This window comes from Microcebus murinus, chromosome 2 (assembly GCF_040939455.1).
Source record: "Microcebus murinus isolate Inina chromosome 2, M.murinus_Inina_mat1.0, whole genome shotgun sequence".
Lineage (NCBI taxonomy): Eukaryota > Metazoa > Chordata > Mammalia > Primates > Cheirogaleidae > Microcebus > Microcebus murinus.
Window position 1 is genome coordinate 15295560 of NC_134105.1, and position 19292 is coordinate 15314851.

The following is a 19292-nucleotide window of genomic DNA, read 5'->3' on the forward strand; positions in this document are numbered from 1 at the left end:
CTTCATATGCATTATTCCCACACACTCTCTTATGTCATTACTTTTCTTTTTTATAGGCTTGTGCCTGTCAGCATACAAACATGCTCTAAAAGAGTGTTATTCAAAGTGTAGTCCACAAAACAGGACTGGCTCATAAACTGTTAACCATTATAACTACAGAAATGTAGAGTAAGAATTGAGACATTTGTGTAGAAAGTTGACATTGATGCAACATCCAAGCATATCCATAAGTGGACCCTTCTCAAACAGGGTCTAGACTAGTAAGGATATTGATGAACTCACATAGTGAGTCACATGTGGCATATGTACAAATCAAACATTGTAGTATGACATGTAGGTCCCTTGAGTGATTAGAAAAAAAATTAATTAGTCCCGTACCACAGATAACTTGAGAAGCCCTCCTCTAGACTAGCACTTTTCAAGCTTTACGTGCATACAAATCAGCTGGAAATCTCATTAAAATGGAGACTCTGATTCAGTAGGTCTAGGGCGGAGCCTGAGATTCTGTATTTCTAACAGGTTCCCAGGTTGATTCAAATATCACATTTGAAAAGCAAGATTCTAGACTTTCCCATCTTAAAAAACAAAACAAGCAAAAAATCAAAAAGAAAAAACATTTGGTTGATCTCACACCTCCTTCTGGCTACTTCAGCTCCAATGTCTCTGTTCCTCTTTACAGCAATACCTCTTCAAAGATTTATCTATATTCATCTTCATTTTCTTACCTCTCATTCTCTCAGTTCACTACAATCAGCTTCTTCTATCCTCAACACTCCACAGAAACTGTTCATCAAGGCCAAAGGACTCAACACTCCCAACTTCTATGGTCACTTCTTTGTCTCCACCTTATTCAACCTCTAAACAGCATTTAATACATATTATTGCTCTTTCTGCACTAAAACACATTCTTCCTTGGCTCCAGGATGTCATATTTCCCTGATTTCCTATTCCACTGGCTGACTCTTCCCATTCTTCTTTGCTGGCTTCTTCTCCTCTGCTCAATGAAGGTTAGTCCTGGGACCGCTTTTCTTTATCTGTACCCTCCCTTCTTTGGGTAATCTCATCTAGTCCCAGGACTTTTAATATCAATGATGTCTAAATTTTTGGCTCTAGTACTGACCTCTCTGAACTCCAAAGCACATCTCACAGTTTACCTGACATTTCTACCTAGCTATCTAACTAATATCACACTTTTATATATATATACATATATATATTCTTGATTTTATATATATATTGACTGATTGATTGTGGTTATTAAAGCCAACGGGGTGGATTGAGACCACCCAGGGAGAGTGTCTACTATTTGACGAAAGGAGGGGGGCCTGGGACAGTAGAACATTTAATACCTGCAGAAAGGAGGATGACCCTGCAAAAACAACAGAGAAGTAGGAGGAAGAATATGTATTATGTCATGGAGTCGAGAAGGATGTTACTGGAAGGAAGGAATGGTCAATGGTGTCAACAACACAGAGAAAAAGACTAAAAATGTCTATTGCATGTCAGCTTCATGGAGGGCGTCAGTAACCTTAGTAAGAGCTGTTACAGTGAAATGATAGGGGCAGAAGCCATGCTGGAGTGGGTGAAGTGAGTGGAGTGAAGCAATGAACATAGATGGCTTTTTAGAAAAGTTTGCCTGTATGAAAGTGAAGGTGATAAAGAGAATGTAATTGAGGAGAGGGGCTTTTGTTCTTTTCCTTTAATGTGGGCACTATCCTAGCACTGTCCGATGTACAGCTGCAAGTCCTAGTAGGTACAAGTCACCCAAAGGTTTCAAACCTTTTTACCCTCACACTTAATTTAAAATGTGACTTCCCTTGGACTGATTCCTAAGTGCCCAGAGCATCAATTCTAGAAGTTTTTTGTTTATACATGCATCTTATTTCCCTTATTATATATAATGGAAGATAAAAATGCCCTTCTATGTACTTTCTCTTGGTGCTGTGCGGAACAGAATACTAGGCTGTACATACTAGAGGGCCTGAGTAAAAAAGGTTTTCTGCTGCCATTTTATTTTATTTTATTTATTTTTTTTTTTTTTGAGACAGAGTTTCGCTTTGTTGCACAGGCTAGAGTGAGTGCCGTAGCATCAGCCTAGCTCACAGCAACCTCAAACTCCTGGGCTCAAGCAATCCTCCTGCCTCAGCCTCCCGAGTAGCTGGGACTACAGGAATGCGCCACCATGCCCGGCTAATTTTTTTCTATATATATTAGTTGGCCAATTAATTTCTTTCTATTTATAGTAGAGATGGGGTCTCACTCTTGCTCAGGCTGGTCTCGAACTCCTGACCTCGAGCAACCCGCCCGCCTCGGCCTCCCAGAGTGTTAGGATTACAGGCGTGAGCCACCGTGCCTGGCTTTTATATTTTTATATTTTATTTTATTTTATTTTATTTTGAGACAGAGTCTCACTTTGTTGCCCAGACTAGAGTGAGTGCCGTGGCATCAGCCTAGCTCACAGCAACCTCAAACTCCTGAGTTCAAGCAATCCTGCTGCCTCAGCCTCCCAAGTAGCTGGGAATACAGGCATACACCACCATGCCCACCTAATTTTCTGTGTGTGTGTGTATGTGTATATATATATATATTAGTTGGCCAATTAATTTCTTTCTTTTTATAGTAGAGACAGGGTCTCACTCTTGCTCAGAGCTGGTTTCAAACTCCTGACCTCGAGCAATCCTCCTGCCTCAGCCTCCCAGAGTGGTAGGATTACAGGCGTGAGCCACCACACCTGGCCTCTGCTGCCATTTTAAATTGAAGGTATATTTTGTGGGGTTATGATCATTTCTACCCTCAGCAATAAGTTTCTTTCCATTTTATAGCTTCTAAAGAACTTCCTTTTGTCTCTATTCCACACTCTCTCTCCACCCTTGCCTACTGATTAGGCAACATCCTATATTGGAAAAGGCACACACGGTATTGAAAGTCAGAGAATCTGGGTTCCAACTCTAATTCAGTCACATATCACTTTGGGTGATCAAACTTCCCCTCAGTTTCTTCAACTGTGTATAGAGATTATACCTAAACTTCATGGGACTGTTGTAAGAATTATGTAAAAATATACATTAAATGCCTAAATAAGGCCTGGAATAAAATATATTCTACAAATACAGATTCAATTTTCTTCTCATCACCATTCTGATAAAGCCTTACACATTTTTATTTAGTTTCTCTTTCCCTCTGTCTAGGTGCATCAGGAAGCCCTTGGAAAAGGAACCTTGAGAAACTAACTTGCTGGTTCCAGCAGAAACAATTTTAAAGTAGTACTAGGATGGGTGGGGCCCAAGGTGTAACCCAGCAGCATCTGAAAGGGCAGGGAAGATGCCTGAGTTAGAATAATTAGGCTCCCTGCCAGTTCTCTGCCTGTCCCCATCCCACCACCCACCCCAAGTTCCTTCTTGTAGCTAGAACTGTGTCTTTCTTTTAAGTGAGTCACACTTGTCAGTATCTTCATTATTAAAAACAAATGAGGCCGGGCGCGGTGGCTCACGCCTGTAATCCTAGCTCTTGGGAGGCCGAGGCGGGCGGATTGCTCAAGGTCAGGAGTTCAAAACCAGCCTGAGAAAGAGCGAGACCCCGTCTCTACTATAAATAGAAAGAAATTAATTGGCCAACTGATATATATATATAAAAAATTAGCCGGGCATGGTGGCTCATGCCTATAGTCCCAGCTACTCGGGAGGCTGAGGCAGAAGGATCGCTCGAGCCCAGGAGTTTGAGGTTGCTGTGAGCTAGGCTGACGCCACGGCACTCACTCTAGCCTGGACAACAAAGCGAGACTCTGTCTCAAAAAAAACAACAAAAAACAAATGAAACAAAAACAGCACTCACCCTCACACACCAGGTAGTGCAATGGGTAGTGAGTTCTAGTCTTGTCTCCCTGATTTACTAGTTCTGTGACCTATGCATATTACTAAAGTTTCCTCATTTGTAAGACAGAAATGACAATGTATCTTGACTATAAGATTATAAGGACCTAACAAAATAATGTATGTGAAAGTATTTCGTGCGGTATAAAACATGGTTATTGTTATATTACAGGTACACAAAGCAGTTATAGAGTCTACCTGTGGCCAGTTTAAGTGCTAAGTTTTACTTAGTCCTCAGTTCTAGAATACTCTGTGATCCAAGGCTGCCTATTTCTAATTCAAGTCCCTTTCTTCCTGGCACCTGAAAATTTTATATTCTTTTCCTAATTTCATTTGATTCCCTTATCTTAGCAATATTCCTTGAACATCTCTGACCAAATGGCTCCATGTCTCCAAAATGACCACTAGACCTGATCATCTTTAATTGCCCTTTTGGTTCTAACATTCTAAGCCTCTCCATCCTATGCTGCCAAAGCACTCTATCCATATCTCTACCTAAGCAATTTCCATAGTCTATCTTGCATTATAGATATATCTTACATCATCTCCTAAGGAAAAAGCCAAAGGTATGTGGTCCGACTGAGTTTTATACTCCCCTCAGCACTTAACATGGAGCTTTGTACACAGGAGTATTCCAAAAGTATTGGTTGAATTAACCTGATGCTAATTTCTCAGTTTTGTATTTCTTGTCCATACCACACAATAATTACAGACTATCTTCTTATTTTTTCATACTTTCTGTACCTCTATTGGCCTGTCACAGTGTGAAATACACAGTCAATGTTTTTTCAAGGACTTGGTGACTAGTTCAGTTCTTGATCAAGAGCTTGGAGTCAATCAACCTATTCTATCTATGTCTCTTAACAACTAAATCTGGTTATTGACAAATATAAACATGACATCAGAGTGTCACAGAAGGAAACTTCTTAATAATAGAGTTATTACACAGATAGAGGCAAATGAAATGCAGTGGTTGGGAGGCCTTTTTCTCCCCAATGATATCAATACTATGGTAAAAAGACAAATACATTATCAGCAGACCTAGATTCTAGAGTTCACCTCTAAAGGTGGCCAGTTTTCTAAAATGGCTCCCAACGATCTCTACCTCCTAGTGTCTTTTTTTTTTTTTTTTTTTTAAGACAGAGTCTCACTTTCTTGCCCTGGCTAGATAGAGTGAGTGCCCTGGCGTCCGTCAGCCTAGCTCACAGCAACCTCAAACTCCTAGGCTCAAGTGATCCTCCCGCCTCAGCCTCCCAAGTAGCTGGGACTACAGGCATGCGCCACCATGCCTGGCTAATTTTTTGTATATATATATTTTAGTTGATCAATTAATTTCTTTCTATTTTTAGTAGAGACAGAGTGTCGCTCAGGCTGGTTTCAAACTCCCGACCTTGAGCAATCCACCCGCCTCGGCCTCCCAGAGTGCTAGGATTACAGGTGTGAGTCACCACGCCTGGCCTAGTGTCATTTTCTTATGTGGGTCCTTTCCCTTGAGTGTGGGATGGACCTAGTGACTCGCTTCTAATGAAGATAATATGGCAAGAATTATGAGGTCTTACTTCTGAGATTAGGTTATAAAAGACAGTGACTTCTTTCTTGCTGGTACTCTTTTCTCTCTAGCTTGCTTTGCTAAAACTAACTGCTATGCTTGAGAGGCCCATGTGGCAAGGAACGGAAGGTGGCCTCCGTCTACTAACCAGCAAGGAACTGAGGCCCTCAGTTCAACTGCCAAAGAAGAACTGAATCCAGCCAACAACCACTGAGTGAACTTGAAAGAAGCATCAAAATAATATGGGATGGGGTTAAGTGGATGAGGTATGATGAAGCAAGATTGGCCATGATTTCTTAACTGTTAAAACTGGGGATTGGCCGGGCGTGGTGGCTCAAGCCTGTAATCCTAGCACTCTGGGAGGCCGAGGCGGGCGGATTGCTCGAGGTCAGGAGTTCGAAACCAGCCTGAGCAAGAGCAAGACCCCGTCTCTACTATAAATAGAAAGAAATTAATTGGCCAAATAATATATATATATATATAATTAGCCGGGCGTGGTGGCGCATGCCTGTAGTCCCAGCTACTCGGGAGGCTGAGGCAGAAGGATTGCTTGAGCCCAGGAGTTTGAGGTTGCTGTGAGCTAGGCTGACGCCATGGCACTCACTCTAGCCTGTGCAACAAAGCGAGACTCTGTCTCAAAAAAAAAAACAAAAAAAAAAAAACTGGGGATTGGCCGGCGCGGTGGCTCACGCCTGTAATCCTAGCACTCTGGGAGGCCGAGGCGGGCGGATTGCTCAAGGTCAGGAGTTCAAAACCAACTTGAGCAAGAGTAAGACCCTGTCTCTACTATAAATAGAAAGAAATTAATTGGCCAACTACTATATAGAAAAAATTAGCCGGGCATGATGGCACATGCCTGTAGTCCCAGCTACTTGGGAGGCTGAGGCAGCAGGATTGCTTGAGCCCAGGAGTTTGAGGTTGCTGTGAGCTAGGCTGACGCCACGGCACTCACTCTAGCCTGGGCAACAGAGCGAGACTCTGTCTCAAAAAAAAAAAAAAAAAAAAAAAAACTGGGGATGGTGAGTACATGGGAGTTCACTACTAAGTAAAAAGAAGGGAAGGGTGGGTAAAATCCAAGAGCCTAAGGGCTCTTCTAGTTCTGACAATCAATGAACCCACAGTACCACAAAGCCTGAACTTCCCCAGGTTTCCTGTACGGGATATACCATTTCAGTCTATGCCAGTGACAAATGTTATCACTTTTCCACGAAACTCAGCTGAGCACTGATGGGTTACTTAACTTTAAGTTACTCAACTTTAAGTAACTGATGAGTTATTTAAAATAAGATTATTTAGACAATTTGGTTCTAGTAGGTAAAAGAATACAGTTCTTTTACTAGAACTAGATGGCTAATCGCTAGAATGTACTTGGCACAAACTAGGTAGAATCACTCTAGGGCCTTCCCAGTGTATGAAACCATCACCTGTTGCATTTTATTATGGTCTGCTGTAGGACATGCCAATCTCCGGCCTGCATGAGTATTTTAACATTTCTTCCCAATGCTGTGCATAGCACTGCTCCCAATGCTCTTAATCCCTTAAAATTTTCTTTCAATAAGCCTCAAGTATCTGGATTGCTGTGAATGACTCATTTTCCAATGTCCAATTTTGTCCAGCTAATTAAAAAAAAATCTTATGCTCTATAATTCTACAAGAAAAAACTTTAAGAGAAAAAACATTATATCTGTTTTTTTCTTTTCAGTCCCTAATTTTTAGGTTAGAGAATCAACTTTGGAAGTTCCTACTAAATGAGAAGATTCACACAATCAAATGAAATTGATGGAGAAACAAATCACAACTTAGTAACTGTTCCCTCACTCTTCCTAGGGGTATACTACCATTGCTACTGCCACATCCCACTTCTACTGTACAAGATATCCATGCTCTAATCTGTCATCATAATTTCAATCACCCACATAATATTCATGTCCTGTCCCCCTACCCTTCATCCTCTCTCCTTAAGAATGGTCCTCAGATATATACTTTTATCTCAGGGTTTTCAACCCTGGCTAAATATTAGAAAAACCAGGGCTTTCAAAAATATCACTATCTGACATATGATCCAAGTCAATGACATGAAAAACAGGAGGGTAGGAGAAGAGAAACTGTTGTAGACAAAAATAAAATTAAGAAAAATAACACTTTAATATACTATGTGGACTTTGATTGGACACTTACGTATCTGTTAATTTTATTAAATTTGACAATGGCATTATGGTTATGTGAGAAAATGTCCATATTTAAAGATGAATATGGGAGTTGTGTAAGAATAAAATGACGTGGTATCTGGGGTTTGCTCTAAAATTGTTCAACAAAGAAAAAGAAAAAAAAAAAGAAAAGAAATGAAGTAAATGTGTCAAAATCTTGAAAACTATTGAATCTGGGTTTGTTGAATTAGCCTCCCTACTTTTATGCATTTTTCAAATTCTTCATTATAAAAAAAAACACTTTAATGCTAATACCTAATACAACCACAGAACTGTTTGGCAGTATCTACCAAAGCTGAGCATATGACCCAGCAATCCTATTCCTAGGTACATACCCAAGAGAATTGATATATATGTCCATCAACAGATAAAAAGGAAGAGTAAGAATGTTCACTGCAGCTTTCTCATATAGCCAAAACTAGTAAGATCCCAAATGTTCATCAACAGTAGAATAAATAATTGTGGTGTATCCATACAATGCAATGTTACATATTGCTACACATAACATGGATGGAAATCCAATGTGATGTTGAGTAAAAAAAAGCCTGACCCAAAAGAGTGCCTACTGTCCAACTCCATATGAAATTCAAGAATAGATAAAACTAATCAATGAAGATAAAGTGGTTCCTTGGAGGGCTAGAATTAATGAGGATGAGGCATGAGGGAGCTTTCTGGAATTCTGGACATGTTCTGTATTGTGATCTGATGTAATACTTGATATGAGTAGTCTTTTTTTTTGGAGACAGAGTCTCACTCTGTTGCCCGGGCTAGAGTGCTGTGGTGTCAGCCTAGCTCACAGCAACCTCAAATACCTGGGCTCAAGCAATCCTCCTGCCTCAGCCTCCTGAGTAGCTGGGACTATGATATATGAGTAGTTTTAACATGACTATATACATATATAAAATTTCACTGAGTAATGCATATACTTTACTGAAGCTTTATCTCAATAGTAAACAAACATCAAATAAACATGGGAGTGAAAATCCGAATCTTAGGTATCAGTATTTTGTAAAAGGTCTATAAGCAATTCTAATGTGCAGCTAATGCTAAGAACCATTCTTTGACCTCAACAAGCTCAAATGTAAGACTCCCAGGTTAACCTACTTCCATTGCAATAATAACTGTGAAACAAAGTAATACGAACAGAAGCTAAAAAGACAGTGGGGCAGGGAGCCAGAAGAGAGGAACCTCTTTGAAAAAGGTAAAGATCCAGGGTGAAAGAGGAAAAACAGAGGTCAGTGCCAATGGAGCTAAGAACATAGTGACAGTGAGTACAACTCAGATCTTAGTTACAGCTTTAAAACTGACTAGCTATGGGTGTGGCCTCAGACAAACTGCTACATTTCTCCAGACCCCACTAAGACATCTCTTACAACCTTTAAATAAAGTCTGGGCCGGGCGCGGTGGCTCACGCCTGTAATCCTAGCTCTTGGGAGGCCGAGGCGGGCGGATTGCTCAAGGTCAGGAGTTCAAAACCAGCCTGAGCAAGAGCGAGACCCCGTCTCTACTATAAATAGAAAGAAATTAATTGGCCAACTGATATATATATGTAAAAAATTAGCTGGGCATGGTGGCGCATGCCTGTAGTCCCAGCTACTCGGGAGGCTGAGGCAGAAGGATCGCTGGAGCCCAGGAGATTGAGGTTGCTGTGAGCTAGGCTGACGCCACGGCACTCACTCTAGCCTGGGCAACAAAGCGAGACTCTGTCTCAAAAAAAAAAAAAAAAAAAAAAAGTCTGGAAAGGAAGTTAAGAGGAATCAAGAACAGGCCCTTTTGAAAGACTCTAGGTTTACCTGTAGCATAGCCTTATCATTGTGTACTATAATTATCTACTTATTTATCTCCTGCACCAAACCTTGAGCTCCTGAAAGGCCAGGATTATATATTTCATCTCTGAATCCAAGCACATGCATAGAACATGGCACACTGTAACAGATGCATAATATTCAATGGCTAAAATGCTGAAAATTATGAGTGCCTATATACTTATGTTGACTTTTAAGTATAGGTGTACTTATGTAAACTTATAAGAAAGAATAGGCTGGGCGTGGTGGCTCTCGCTTGTAATCCTAGCACACTGGGAGACCGAGGCAGGAGGATCATTCAAGGTCAGGAGTTCGAGACCAGCCTGAGCAAGACCGAGACCCCGTCTCTACTAAAAATAGAAAGAAATTAATTGGCCAACTAAAAATATATAGAAAAAATTAGCTGGGCATGGTGGTGCATGCCTGTAGTGCCAGCTACTCGGGAGGCTGAGGCAGGAGGATTGCTTAAGCCCAGGAGTTTGAGGTTGCTGTGAGCTAGGCTGATGCCACGGCACTCTAGCCCAGGCAACAGAATGAGACTCTGTCTCAAAAAAAGAAAAAGAAAGAATGCTGTATCTTCTACATATACATCCCTTTTAAATAATATTATTTTCCTTATTAACACCAACTAAAGGAAGTCCAGATTCTAAAAATCCCAGAATCATCTGAAATTCAGGATCCCTAGATGTCCTGACAGGGGCCTCAAAAGTACATGCCTCCTAATCCCTAAATAATATACTTCCTAATAATAATATCTAACGTTTATACATTATTTCATAGTTCAAAATGCTTTCACGTCCATTATCACCTCCAATGCCCTGGCCTCTGCAGATGAGATGCTATTGCTTAAGTTTTAAGCAAAAAAATAAGGGCAGTTCAAGGAGAAAAATCCCCAAGACTGCAAACAGCCACATTCATGAACTGCTGGCTTACATCTTTGTGTGTAAAGCTAAAGAAGTTAGAGTAAAACTTGCTCCAGCAAGGAGCTATAAACCCTACTGACCAAACAATCCCTCAACACCTAAGTAGTTACACACAGCTGATTTAGTTTGCCTGTGTTTTTATATATTCTTCAACAATTTGTAAGGCCTATTGTTTTCTCCACACCATTCTAAATTCCTTAAGGGCAAAGGTCACATCTAGTTAATTTATATCCTCTCCTGTACAATGACCAGAGAGTACCCAAACCAAACCAAAACTGGACCACAAACCATGTTTTTCTGACCTAGTATTATAATTTGTTTTTTAATTTTGAGACAGGGTCGCACTCTGTTGTAGCCTGGGCTAGAGTGTAGCACCATCATCATTGCTCACAGCAACCTCAAACTCCAGGGCTCAAATGATACTCCTGCCTCAGTCTCCTGAGGAGCTGGGACTACAGGTACTTGCCACCACACCTGGCTAATTTTTACATTTTCTGTAAAGACAGGGGCCTCACTATTGCCCAGGCTGATCTTGAACTTCTGGCTTCAAACGATCCTCCCACCTCAGCCTCCCAAAGTGTAAGGATTATAGGCACGAGCCTATATACCATGCCCACCCTGACCTAATAATATATATGAAGTCTTACCCAAATTCAAAAATTAAAATAAGTAATTAACAAGTTGACATTCTTCAACTGAATAACATATAAAATCTAGAGTCTCGAAAAAACAAACACCAAAGAACACTTAGGACCAGGTACACATTTGAGTGGGCACTCAATAAAGGTGTCCTGAATTAATGATAACTGAGAATTTAAAATTCATTAAAAACCACTTAAGGCATATTAAGTATCTAAGACAAGAACCAAAAGAGGTGTACAGAGAATGTCAAGTTAATTGGAAAAACAGCGAATCAGATTCTAAGGCAGTTCCACCCAAAGTCATGCTTGGGGATGCCACAAGTGAACGCTCCGGATTTAAGCACCACATTCATTCCGTCTAGAGCATACATCTACACTCCAAGTGAATGCATTAGGCAGGGGCCCAGTGTGCAGGTTCTCTTTCCTCAGACCAGCAGCATCTCAACCTGTAGCAACTCACCCCCTGCCTCCATTATTCCCCACTGCCATTGCCCTGAAGCCCAGCCACAGAATTGCAGGAGTTAAGCCAAGCAGTACTAAGAGTGAGGAGGAAATGAGCATGCCACCTGACACTCTTCTGGCACAGCCTAAGCCGATTAGTTTAGGTTACAAACACAAGTGCAAGATTCCAGTACACTGATGAAACTACTCTTTTTCTGCAAACTAAAAATAACCTATTTATCAATATGGGAACATTCCTCAAGGATTTCTGCCCTGTCAGCAACCCAAAGTTCCATTTCCTCAACTTCTTCATCTAGTTAGAATCCTATGGATCCAAGTCTCCACATCCCCCCTATCTTCTCCACTCCTCATCTTAACCCTGTGAACACTTTAATAAACCTAAACTCCTTTCCCAACTCATGCTTTTAAAGTTTCTTTTCCAATAAGCAAACATGTGCAGAACCTTGTGGTTCCTGCTTCGTGTAAAGCCACAACTGGAAGATGGGCTGAGCTGCCGCAAAGAATAATTAATGAAAAGCAAAGAAAAAATGAAGGACAAGATAGGGCATGCTGGGGAAGTCAGCTAAATGCTTTTCACTCAGGCAGGAATGGAAGGAGCCCCACCCACCTATAAGAATATAGCATAAAAGTAAATGGTGTCCAGTATAAAGCCAGACTGTACTTTATCACCTTAGAATATAGCCATTATGCCTGCTCTGGAGACAGACTCATGTCCAAATAGCTGCGAGTGCCCTACAAGAATCATTAGGCTGTCCTGGGGTTGAAGTGACATTTTCAGGGGAAACAAACTCCAAAGAGGAACAAGTCAAGCTCGAATTAGAGATTTTCCAGTCATACAGAGCTGAGAGAGGTGCTCAAATCATACCACATAGGAAGTGGGAATTCCAAGGAAGCTAGAAAACTCTGTAATCAGTAGCTCTCCCGGCTCTCAGGCTCTGAAGTAAGCCAGAACTCCTTTTCCAAAGGCCAAATCTAACCAAGGACTTTGAACTTCCTTATTCTTTGCAATAGCATCGGAGAAAATGCCACAATGCTATGCCACTCTATACAGACCCAACAAGACATTTGCTGTTCTAGAATAGTCACTTGGGATACACATTAATGTACTTCCTATATATCCAAGTTTCAAGTAGTCTTCTCATTTTTAACCTTTTACATCTCTTTTTAAAAAATAAAACAGGCCACCCGTGGTGGCTCACGCCTGTAATCCTACCACTCTGGGAGGCCGAGGCAGGCAGATGGTTTGAGCTCAGGAGTTCGAGACCAGCCTAAGCAAGAGCAAGATCCCCATCTCTACTAAAAAATAGAAAGAAATTAGCTTGACAACAAAAAATATATATATAGCCGGGCGCGGTGGCTCACGCCTGTAATCCTAGCTCTCTGGGAGGCTTAGGCGGGCGGATTGCTCGAGGTCAGGAGTTCGAAATCAGCCTGAGCAAGAGCGAGACCCCGTCTCTATTATAAATACAAAGAAATTAATTGGCCAACTAATATATATAGAAAAAATTAGCCGGGCATGGTGGCGCATGCCTGTAGTCCCAGCTACTTGGGGAGGCTGAGGCAGGAGGATTGCTTGAGCCCAGGAGTTTGAGGTTGCTGTGAGCTAGGCTGACGCCATGGCACTCACTCTAGCCTGGGCAACAAAGCGAGACTCTGTCTCAAAAAAAAAAAAAATATATATATATATATATAAAAAAAATTAGCTGGGCATGGTGGTGCATACCTGTAGTTCCAGCTACTTGGGAGGCTGAGGCAGTAGGATTGCTTAAGCCCAGGAGTTTGAGGTTGCTGTGAGCTAGGCCGACACCATGGGACTCTAGCCTGGGCAAGAGTCAGACTCTATCTCAAAAAATAAATAAATAAATAAAACAAAATTACTGTCTTATCTATATGATCTACTTTGTCAGAAAAATATTCCTCCTGATAAAAACCTTAGCCTGAGACCACGCAAGGTGCACTGCACTGTGCTATGAAGTTCCAGTGCAGAAATCCATGCTGTGTGAAAGAGCAAACAACAAACTGCAGCCCTTCATCAAACAGTGTTGAACCTTTCAGGATTCAAGAAATCAAAGACTATTAGAGCTGGAAAGATCTTTATGTAGCAATCATCTAGTCCAGACTTTCATTTTAAAGATGGGAAAAATAGGCCAGCTGCGGTGGCTCATGCCTGTAATCCTAGCCCTCTGGGAGGCCAGGGCAGGCAGATTGTTTGAGCTTGGGAGTTTGAGACCAGCCTGAGCAAAAGTGAGACCCCATTTCTACTAAAAAATAGAAAGAAATTAGCTGGACAACTAAAAGTATATAGAAAAAATTAGCCGGGCATGGTGGCGCATGCCTGTAGTACCAGCTACTCAAGAGGCTGAGGCAGTAGGATTGAGCTCAGGAGTTTGAGGTTGCTGTGAGCAAGGCTGACACCACGGCACTCTAGCCCAGGCAACAGAGTAAGACTCAGTCTTTTAAAAAAAAAAAAGATGGGGGCTGGGCGTGGTGGCTCCCGCTTGTAATCCTAGCACTCTGGGAGGCCAAGGCGAGCGGATTGCTCAAGATCAGGAGTTCAAAACCAGCCTGAGCGAGACACTGTCTCTACTAAAAATAGAAAGAAATAAATTGACCAACTAAAAATATATATACAAAAAATTAGCCGGGCATGATGGTGCATGCCTGTAGTCCCAGCTACTCGGGAGGCTGAGGCAGTAGGATCGCTTGAGCCCAGGAGACTGAGGTTGCTGTGAGCTAGGCTGATGCCATGGCACTCACTCTAGCCTGGGCAACAAAGCGAGACTCTGTCTCAAAAAAAAAAAAAAAAAAAAAAAAAAAAAAAGATGGGGAAAATAAGGCCCAAAGAGAAGAAATAGAGGCTTACAGCAAAGTTGGACCTAAGGACCTAAGTGTCCAGACACCCAACTAAGGCATCTTATGCCACATATCTCTTCACAAGACTGAGTTTATGGGAGTCAAGTGGCTACAGAAAGGGAAGGCAAAAGAAAGTAAATATATGGCACCAGGAAACCAACTCTTTGTGAACTCTCCCTCTCTGCGGCTCTGTGGTGTGACCCAGGACCAGTTATACCTCCTCCATATGCCTTAATTTCAAGAGCTTTTCTCTTAAATATTACATATTTTTTACTAACAAGCAAGATATAAATTACCACTCACATCTTAATGGGGTCCCCCAATCACTGAACATGTAAAGTCAAAAATGATCAATCACTAGGATGGAAAGACTATTGAGAACCCTTAAATAGAAAGAGAACATATTTTAGAGAGAAGGGGTATATTTTTAAAAAGATAACTCAACTGGATAACTCCACTGAAGGAATTCACATCACCTAATGTCATATTCTAATATCTAGGTCTTGGAAAAAATAATTGTGCTTCTCTGAATCTTGGTTTCTTTAATAGTAAAATAAAAGATATATAGACTTTCCTTCATTCTAAGGCCCTTTCAAGTCCTAAAAGGCCCAATCTCGACAGAAGTCATGACAGTACAAAAAAAGCAAGATACAAAATCTTGAGATTGGCCACAGGCCTATGAGTCTTAACAGATAGGTTTACAACCTGACATCAGTGCTACCATTAAAATTAAAGACGGGCAGGGCACGGTGGCTCATGCCTGCAATCTTAGCATTCTGGGAGGCAGAGGCAGGAGGATTGCTTGAGATCAGGAGTTTGAGACCAGCCTGAGCAAGAGCTAGACCCCATTTCTACCAAAAATAGAAAATATTAGCTGGGTATGGTGGCACGTGCCTGTGGTCCCAGCTACTCAGGAGGCTGAGATAGGAGAATGGCTTGAGCCCAGGAGTTTGAGGTCACAGTGAGCTATGATCATGCCACTGTACTCTAGCCAGGGCAATAAAGTGAGACTCTGTCTCAAAAATAAATAAATATGAAGGAAACAGTGCATACTTTCTTCAATAGTATACCCACTAGAATGTTGGCTTTAAGGATCTGGTTGGACCATCTACAGATGGTTTAAGTTTGCCATTGCTTTTTTTCATCCCCTTCCTAGAAGTGAAACTATTTACTTATTGGGTGTCTACTACTAAATATACCATATACTTTCCCAATATTCTTATTCTGTATTTGTTTTTCTCTTTTATCAAGTGCTTTGCATGTTGGATATTTAACGATCTATGAAGAAATACAAACCCTTAATCACAGGTAAATAACTAGAGTTTTTTTGTTTGTTTTTTTGGTACTTTAAACAAATTTTAATGAAAAATTCTCATCATTTTAAATAAAAATGACTTGCATTTTTAAATCTGGAGCTACTCTGGCATTAGGACTTAACTGTTTCCTCCTCAACAGGTTTCAGATGCCACTGCACTAATTCCCCAGTGCTCTTGAGGCACGTATTAGACATGTCTTCCTCTGCTGGAAGTCCTTGTGGCAACTTCAGGGGCTTGATTCTTATCAAATGTTTAACCACTTTCAGTTTTGCATTCACTGAAGGGATGTTCTTGTGAACCTGAGGTGTATGTGCTTTTAGTAATCCAAGCATCTTTATTACATCTTTTTCCCAATATGGACGTCTTCCTGTACTCCTATTCTGGTAACAATATGTAGTTTATGAGGGTTATGTGGATCCCCACCATACTTTTCATCATCTTCAGGTGAAGGCTGAAACACTTTATCCGGAATTCTTGACCTGGTAAATTTGTGACGAATCCAGTCTGTACAAATCAGAGATTCTGCACCTTTTGTCACAGTCTGTAGTCTGCCCAAGGGCCTCTGAACTACTTTGCATAAAATCCCTGCCTTAAGTGTAGTGATCTATTCTTTTCAGAGGCAGCACCCGCTAGACATGCAGGCTGAATCTCAATAACAAGAGTTTTTGTTTGTTTGTTTGTTTGAGACAGAGTCTTGCTTGGTTGCCCAGGCTAGAGTGAGTGCCATGGCGTCAGCCTAGCTCACAGCAACCTCAAACTCCTGGGCTCAAGCAATCCTCCTGCCTCAGCCTCCCGAGTAGCTGGGACTACAGGCATGTGCCACCATGCCTGGCTAATTTTTTCTATATATATTAGTTGGCCAATTAATTTCTTTCTATTTATAGTAGAGACGAGGTCTCGCTCTTGCTCAGGCTGGTTTCGAACTCCTGACCTTGAGCAATCCGCCCGTCTCGGCCTCCCAGAGAGCTAGGATTACAGGGCCACTGCGCCCGGCCTAGAGTTTTTTAATGAACAGAAAACAAAAGTGTGGAGTGTGAGCAAGCTTTTCTCTAAAGCACATCAGGCTATAGCAATTCAGGATTCTGTGTTCAGAGGTTGCTCCTTCCCAGGGATGTGGCTGATGGTGAAAACATAAAATAATGTGAGAAAGAGGACAAAGGTTTTGTTTCCTGCTCTCTCATCCACACATCTTAATATGGATACAATGTATCAGAGATTAGAGCCAGGAATTAAATCAGTGCAAAAGGAAATGAAAGCTCCAATGTAGATTATGAAAATAAATCTTAAATAAGCAAGTACTTGCCTGCCCACCTGTCAAGCCTGGGGTAAAGATGATTTCTATTAAGATACACAAACAATAATTTTCAAACCCTAGTATGGATACAGAATTACCTGTGTACTTGTTAAAATTGCAGATTCCTGGGTACCATCGTCAAATCTTCTGATTAAGTTGATCTGTCCTGAAATGCATAGATTTGCACTTGCATTCTAATACAGATGGTCCAAAGATTATACTTTTTAAAATACTGTGTGTGGGGAGGTAATCATTAGGTCTCCTGGACACCTAAATATACATTTTCTGGAGTAGTGTAACCTATAGTAAAATGTGTGTTGCAAAGATGGCATGCAGTCTAATTTTTAACCGTACCAGACTCATTCCCTCCCTTCCACAGACATATGTGAAGATCAATATGAGCTGATTTCAATCACGTAACAAAGTAATCCTCCCTTCTACCTCCTAAAGCAACTTCTGAAGTCAGTGACTCATACAAAGCACCCTTCTAAACAGTGACTAACACAAAATGTTTTGGCTCCTTTTCTTTAGGGGTCACTCGCTGGCTTTATTCTTGGTTCTGTTTATTTGTTACCCCTCAGAGAAGTCTTCCACATGCTACCTAAAATAAAATCCTATTTTAAAATAAGCAACCCATCTCTAACTTGATATTTGCTTCTCCTGTTTTATTTCTTTTTATTTTATTCTAGAATTCTTAAAATTTTAGAGGATTCTTAGAGAATTCTAAGAAATTCTCTTAGAATTTCATGAGATTTATTATATTTTATATTTATTTACACTCTTCCTCACTAGAATGTACACTCTATAAGAAAAGGGGCTCCCCCACCACTACCACTGATTCCTAGCACCCAAACAGTGCCTGGCATGTAACAGGTATTCAATATATGTTTATGAACATTTAAAGACACCATTTTAGAAAACAAAAAGCTCTTAGTCTTTCATCCTGTTCAGTTTACTGGCCACACTCACTGTCAGCTGGACTTTTCACTCTGGGTGGCCATTCTTGCTTTTAATGGCAATGTCATTCAGGAAATTAAATATAGGTACCAGCCCCTCCCACCTGACTTTTACTACCCTATGATAATGTGCAGTTTTTCCCCCAAATGAACTGCAACTGAAGTTTAAAAGTCTAGCCTACCTTTAAGATATTTCCAAATGACTTAAATGCCATAGGAATGACTTGGCTTCTACTATATGTGAAGTCAAATGCAATGTTGGCCAACATCAGTGTGAGAGCTGCAAGTTTCAACAAAAGCAGAACACAGTATACTGGCAGCCAAAATCACTTCACTCTATCCTGCATTAGGTCAGCCAAACACTTCCTGTCAAGACCTAGCTAACTCTCACCACACATTATCTATTCATTCACGTACAGGCAGCATTATCTTATAAAGCACAAACTATATTAAGTGCTTTATATATATCACCCTATTCCTCAAAACAATTCTATAAAATAGGTATTATTATTCTCATTTTAGAGATCAGGAAATTCAAGCTCCAAGAGGTTTAGCAACTTGCAACTAATAAATATTAATAATTAGCATGGCTGGGATTTGAATTCAGGTCTACCTCATTTTACATTCTTGCTTTTTTTTTTTTTTTTTTTTTTTGAGACAGAGTCTCACTTTGTTGCCCAGGCTAGAGTGAGTGCCGTGGCGTCAGCCTAGCTCACAGCAACCTCAAACTCCTGGGCTCAAATGATCCTGCTGCCTCAGCCTCCCGAGTAGCTGGGACTACAGGCATGCGCCACCATGCCCGGCTAATTTTTTCTATATATATTTGTTGGCCAATTAATTTCTTTCTCGAGTCTCGCTCTTGGTCAGGCTGGTTTCGAACTCCTGACCTCGAGCTACCCTCCCGTGTCAGCCTCCCAGAGTGCTAGGATTACAGGCGTGAGCCACCGCGTCCAGCCTACATTCTTGCTTTTTCACTGTAATATTTTAATTCCTAAAGCTCTTGCCACCTCTCACCCCCTGCATTAAGCCTGGCACATAGAAGACATTTGATAAATGTTTCCAGAATCTGTAAGAGTTAAAGAGGATTTTTTTTTTTATTTCAAAATATTACGAGAGTACAAATGTTTTTGTTACACAGATACACTGTATAATGCTGAAGTCACGGCTTTCAGTGTACCCATCACTAGGACAGTGTTCACTGTACCTGACGCGTAAGTTTTTATCCTTCACCACTCCCCACTCTCCCTCCGTCTTAGTTTCCAATGTCCTTTACCTCTCTTTGTGCTCATTTGTACCCACTGTTTAGCTCCCACTTATTAGTGAGCATATGTGGTGTTTGTTTTTCCATTCCTGAGATACTTCATTTAGTATAATGATCTCCAGTTTCATCCAATTTGCTATGTAATATATTATTTCA

General features: G+C 40.9%; 2 protein-coding genes and 1 pseudogene across 8 annotated transcripts in view; 1 reads left to right on the top strand and 2 right to left on the bottom strand.

Annotated features, from left to right (window-relative positions):
* The window catches only part of LUZP1 (leucine zipper protein 1), a 91611-nt gene that overhangs the window by 27579 nt on the left and 44740 nt on the right, over nucleotides 1–19292 (bottom strand). Inside the window, exon 2 of one of the 6 annotated variants that reach the window (XM_075994908.1) lies at nucleotides 17018–17085. The exons of 4 other annotated variants lie outside the window; for them this stretch is intronic. The gene's annotated coding sequence lies outside the window, so the exon portion shown is untranslated. Of the gene's footprint in view, nucleotides 1–17017; nucleotides 18454–19292 lie in introns of those variants that run through there. One more of the 6 variants, XM_075994918.1, reaches the window with a different exon arrangement.
* The window catches only part of RPL11 (ribosomal protein L11), a 484397-nt gene continuing 471550 nt past the window's right edge, over nucleotides 6446–19292 (top strand). For both annotated transcript variants that reach the window (XM_075994982.1, XM_075995002.1), the window contains exon 1: nucleotides 6446–6450. The gene's annotated coding sequence lies outside the window, so the exon portion shown is untranslated. The remainder of the gene's footprint in view (nucleotides 6451–19292) is intronic.
* LOC105863422 (large ribosomal subunit protein uL30m pseudogene) overlaps nucleotides 8494–19292 on the bottom strand; it is a 48220-nt pseudogene continuing 37421 nt past the window's right edge.